At 58.7% G+C, this 6,000-nt stretch overlaps 1 protein-coding gene across 3 annotated transcripts in view; it reads right to left on the bottom strand.

The window, feature by feature from the left end:
* Window positions 1–1,112, bottom strand: part of LOC130114782 (contactin-1a-like) — a 135,527-nt gene extending 134,415 nt beyond the window's left edge. For all 3 annotated transcript variants that reach the window (XM_056282691.1, XM_056282690.1, XM_056282689.1), the window contains exon 1: window positions 960–1,112. The gene's annotated coding sequence lies outside the window, so the exon portion shown is untranslated. The remainder of the gene's footprint in view (window positions 1–959) is intronic.
* Window positions 1,113–6,000: the final 4,888 nt, after the last annotated feature.

Raw genomic sequence — 6,000 nt, forward strand, 5'->3', positions numbered from 1 at the left:
GTGGCAGCTGGATAATAAACACGCGCACTGTGATCACCAAGTTCCTGAAAACTGTGATTCCGGTTCTCCCTAAACATGAGCCCCCTGGGGAGGAGGCAGGCGACAAGGCGCACGCTCCTGCGGCCTGGCGGTGTTCAACATAAAGTACAGCGCATCGGATTCTCCGCCACCATGTGCCGGAGAATCCGATCGCCCGGGACACCACGCATGTTTGATTCCCGAGGCCGTCTCCCTACAGGAGGCTGGCCGGCCAGGACGCGCCCATCACAACCCCCCCCCCCCCACTGACAGCTGCGTGTCCGTCAGTCACGAGCCTGCAACCCCCCCCCCCCTCCCCCGAGCCCCGAGCCCACGACATACACACGCGTCCCCAAGAAACACGATAGAAGAGATCCGAATCTGCACAAACCCCCAAAGAGTTGACAGCGGCGGGACGCTGCTGCTGCCGTCGCTGGTAACGAGGCCGGGCGGCGTCTCAATCGTGTGTGTGTGCGGCGTCCCGCTCCGCCGCGGTCCGCGGAGCGGGACGCCGCCGCCGCCGCCACCACCTGACACGGCCAACACACGCTTCTCCACGCACGTGCGGAGCGCGGCGGCCGTAAGCGAGCGCGCTCCCCGGCACCCGCTCGGCACGTCCGCGTGCCCCAAGCTGCCGACCGCGAGCGACGACCTCGTCACGTAGCAGCAGCCCCGTCCGCGCAGCCTCAGGTTGAAGTCGCGCACCGGACCACCGCTCCTTTACCCCTATTGCCCCCCACACGCGCGCCGAACGCGCTCACCTGCTCAAGTAAAGTGCCGCTTCTGCACTGCGGTAGACCGCGATGCCCCGACCCGGGGTAAATAACAAACACTGACTCCCCAGTTGTCCAATGCTGCACCCCCCCCCCCCCCACACACACACACATACGATAAACGGACCCATCAGGTCTAACATTCAAAACGCGTTTCCGCGTCCTTACCTCCTCAGCGGTGCACGAATCCGCGTCGGTCCGCGTCGGTCCGTGTCGGTCCGTGTCGGTCCGCGTCGGTCCGCGTCGGTCCGTGTAACCTTCACGACGGACGATGCTCAGCACCGCACCGGCGGACGCTGAGGAGCAGTGGATGAAACTGACAGCGTCCTTCCCCCCTCGACCGGAGGACGAGTGACGGCTCTTAGACTGAAGGGGGCGCTACGCCGGCTGCTCTGCAATGCAGCCTGCCGGAGCGCGTACATCAAGATGTCTCGCGGAGACGCGACGCCCCCCCCGCCCCCCCCCCGTCTTGCATATGACGAGTGTCCTCTCCTGACTGCACAATACATAACATGACGTGAGGCAGCATAGGCGCTGTGGATAATGGATGGAGGGATGGAGGGATGGAGGGATGGATGGAGGGATGGAGGGATGGATGGAGAGGGACCCGTGACGACAGTGTGACTCGCGTGACATCTTGAGCCCACACGTGCAAAAGAGCGAAGCGTTTGTTTTGCGTCTTGCAGAACTTTTCTGCGTGTTCATCTGATAATAAGATGCGGAGGAGCTGCACGCAACTCTCACGAGGCTGCTTTGCTTCCGGCCCCACATAAGCCAAATAATAATAATAATAATAATAATAAATAAAAGTAAACAAGTCAGTAAAAACATCACGTGGTTATGTCTCCTCACACTGAAGGGGAATATCACAGCCGCAACACACACGAGACGCAGCTCGCGCACCGAATGTTGCGCAACAACGCCTGCAGGCAAACCTACGGCTCGAGCTACTACATGCTTCAATCGCACGCGCACGCGCACGCGCACCCGCCCGCCTGCCTCATGTTTTCTGGCATTTCAGATCTAGGATGTGGCAACGGGGGGGGGCAAGGTCACCTTCAATAAACACCTTGACACCCCCCCCCGTTGCCATGACACCATCAACAGCAAGAACCAAAACAGATGCTGGTTTCGTGTTAAGGACAGTAGGCACGTGACGATAACCCCGATAACCTTAATGGCCTCCCATCAGCACCCCTACATCTCTTATACACCCCGACCATGGCTGCACTTAGTCCACTAGGCCACCACAGAGCTGCCTGCATGGATGGATGGATGGATGGATGGATGGGTGGGTGGATGGATGGATGGATGGATGGATGGATGGGTGGATGGATGGATGGGTGGATGGGTGAATGGGTGAATGGATGGATGGATGGGTGGATGGATGGATGGATGGATGGGTGGATGGATGGATGGATGGGTGGGTGGATCGTCATATGACTCGAGCGCAATATTTTCAGTTCTGTGTGGCTTCAAACAGTCTGTTATTGGACTATATCTGGCTGATCCTTTGTGTTGCCTCAGCAGAGGACGTCTCCTCATCCTTCTGACGGCCACATGTCACCAACAACTGGGCACCTTCCCCCGGAAATCCCGCCCCTCGCCGGGCCACGCCATTCAACCGTTTCTGCAGGCCATGGAGTAAAGGTGGTGTGTGTCTCGGTGCAGGGTTCGGGGGGGTGCAGAAACGTCGCACTGGCCAGAAGGAGGACAGGAAGAAGGACAGGAAGAAGGACATGAAGGAGGACAGGAAGAAGGACAGGAAGGAGGACAGGAAGGAGGACAGGAAGAAGGACAGGAAGGAGGACAGGAAGGAGGACAGGAAGGAGGACAGGAACGAGGACAGGAAGGAGGAAAGGAAGAAGGACAAGAAGAAGGACAGGAAGGAGGACAGGAAGGAGGACAGGAAGAAGGACAGGAAGAAGGACAGAAAGGAGGACAGGAAGAAGGACAGGAAGGAGGACAGGAAGGAGGACAGGAAGGAGGACAGGAAGGAGGACAGGAACGAGGACAGGAACGAGGACAGGAAGGAGGAAAGGAAGAAGGACAAGAAGAAGGACAGGAAGGAGGACAGGAAGGAGGACAGGAAGAAGGACAGGAAGGAGGACAGGAAGGAGGACAGGAAGAAGGACAGGAAGGAGGACAGGACTACATTTCACTACCACAGGACCAGAAAACCCAAACCCAGAATGAGCTCTCCCGTGGCCCGAGGTGGACTGACCTGGGCGGGGGTTTGTTTGTATCTGCTGCGTGGTAACCGTCAGCCAATAAGCGGCCACGCAGAGACCAGCGTTTAGAGGAGGGTGCCTGCTAATTAGCCCGCCGGGCCGCGTGTCAGTCCGCGCGGCGTCTCACTCCGGCGGGATTGGATTTGCATCTTGGATGTCAGCGGCACGCAGCGGATGATAATCTGCTCCGGCTGGGCCAATGAATAATGCAGCGCGCTCAGAGCGCGAGGGGTCGGATTAATTACAGGGCGCGAGGGGTGGGATTAATTACGGGGCTCCGCCCCCTTCGCAGGGCAGCAACTACAAGTTATCTGCTTATGATGCATCACAACATCACGCATAAAGCGCCGCGTTACTCTGTGAGACAGAAACAGACGTGTTTCGGTACTCCTGTGTCGTCCCCCCACCTCCCCCCCCACCTCCCCCCTCCCCCCCACCTCCCGGGGTAACATGTAGTCCAACGTAATCTCGTGTCTACATGTTTTGCCAGAGAAAAACTTCTGCTTGCACGTCCGTGCACCGTCTGTAGACAGGGGTTGTGGTGCAATGTGTCTGGGACGGGTCACACACACACACACACACACACACACACACACACACACACACACACACACACACACACACACACACACACACACACACGCACGCACACACACACCAGCCCACCACCCGGTGTCTGTTTGTCATCTATCCATGGACGTATCATGTTAAGGATAATGGAAGAGAGGTGGTGGTGGGGGGTGGGGGTGGGGGGTGGAAGGGGGTGGTGGGTTAGACGAGATTTAGCTCCACTGATCCCCATCGGGGTTTAAGCGAAGGTATCCCCCACACCCCGTCTCTCTCTCTCTCGCTCTCTCTCTCACACACCAAATCCCCATGCAGCACACTGTGTATGTGTGTGTGTGTGGGGGGGGCGAGGGGGTATTGGGGGGCTTTGGAATTGTGGTGGGATGTTTGGGGGTTCATGAGGGGGGGGATATAATCCCGACGTTGTCATCAGCATACGATGGGGGCGGGGGAGGGGGAGGGAGGCTGGGGGAAGGGGTAGAGGGGGGAGGTGGGAGTGGGGGGGGGCAGCAGAGGACATTGATGTCAGATCAATAGAACAAAGCGCTCTCACGCTCACTCTCACGCTCACTCTCACGCTCACTCTCACTCTCAGCGCAGCACCCATCAGGAGATATCCGCTGGGAGATATAGCCGCACGCGGATCTCTCCATGCCGTATCGCACGCGCGCACGCGCGCGCGCACCCCGGTGTAAATGGCTTTGTTGGCTTGACAGCAGCACCGGGGGAGAAGGTTCTACCCTTGGTTTGGACCGAGTCATCTCAGTCGCAGCCTGCAGGCGTGATGGAGTCCGCAAGAACGGTACGGGGCACGCGCTTGCATTTGTGCGCGCGCGCAATTTGCAGCACGCCGTCCCTGAGCCATATGGAAATGTCACAGAGTAATCATAAACAATTACCCCCCTTCCACCCTACCCCCACCCCCGCTCTCGCCTCTGCTCGCGTCCGGAGGAAAAGGCCAAATTTGCATGGAGACACAAAAGGTCTGCCACGTACATCTGAGAGGCAGATGCCCCCGCGAGCCCAGCTCACACGTCCCAAATACCACACCAGGAACCCTCACCGCTCTCCATCTGGCTCCCACTGGAGTAATGCGGAGGGAGGACTTCATCTTGCCCCCCCCTTTTTTTCTCCCTAATTGTATCCGGCCAATTAACCCCACTCTTCCGAGCCGTCCCGGTCTCTGCTCCGCCCCCTCTGCCGATCCGGGGAGGGCTGCAGACTACCACACGCCTCCTCCCATACATGCGGAGTCACCAGCCGCTTCTTTTCACCTGACAGCGAGGAGTTTCACCAGGGGGACGTAGCGGGCGGGAGGATCGCGCTATTCCCCCCCAGAACAGCTGCCCCGACCCACCAGAGGAGGCGCTAGTGCAGCGACAAGGACACATATCCACATCCGGCTTCCCACCCGCAGACACGGCCAGTTGTGTCTGTAGGGACGCCCGACCAAGCCGGAGGTAACGCGGGGATTCGAACCGGCGATCCCCGTGTCGGTAGGCAACGGTATAGAGCGCCGCGCCACCCGGACCCCCCCCCCCTCATTTGGCTCTTTTGAGGGGTTTAGTGGCCGTGATGTGGCTTTACAGAAAGGCAGACGGCGGCAGCACCGCAGCCTTCTACAGCTGCCACGTCCCCCCTGTGGTGGAGCCAAAACAGCATCTGTAGACCTCCGGCTGTGAAACAGGTTTGGTTGGGGTGTAAGTACCGGGGCGGGGTAGTCCAGTACCCGACAAATGAGTCCGATACCCCACCGAGAGGCTATCGTCCCGCCCTTCTTAATCAAGCTGTCTTTCTGAGGCGCCCCAGCGTCCCGTTTGGCCTCTGTCTTGGACGTCATTCAACAGAGCACCTGTGATGTGGTGGTGGTGGTGGTGGTGGTGGGGTGGGGTGGTGAGGGGGAGGGGGGGGTGCACACTCCTCCTCCTCTCATGCCGGACTTTTCTACCTCACCAGCGATTTGTGAAATGTCAGACTGACAGCGAGAAGTTGCAGCGTGACCTTTATGCAGGGCTTGAAAAGGAAGCTACCGCCCCGTTTCTAAAACCCGCTCCGCTGGCGCTAATACATAACGTGCCAAATGATTATTTTTGAAAATAAATGGTCATAAAACCAACCCCACCCCCCACCCCCCTACCCCCCCCCCCACACACACACACACAAGGATGCCAGTTACTGAGCTGACGTTTGGGAACTTTAACCTTAAAAAAAACATAAATGTACTAAATAGGCAGGCACGCTTCTGCAGGACTCTGCTGAGCTGGTTTTGCGTCTTGGGGGCCCCGCTGGCTCTGCGTCTTGGGGGCCCCCGCTGGCTCTGCGTCTTGGGGGCCCCGCTGGCTCTGCGTCTTGGGGGCCCCGCTGGCTCTTGACTTCATCTGCCATAATCCCAGATTTACTCCATATGCTCA

This window comes from Lampris incognitus, chromosome 6, assembly GCF_029633865.1.
Source record: "Lampris incognitus isolate fLamInc1 chromosome 6, fLamInc1.hap2, whole genome shotgun sequence".
In the NCBI taxonomy this organism is placed as follows: Eukaryota; Metazoa; Chordata; class Actinopteri; order Lampriformes; family Lampridae; genus Lampris; species Lampris incognitus.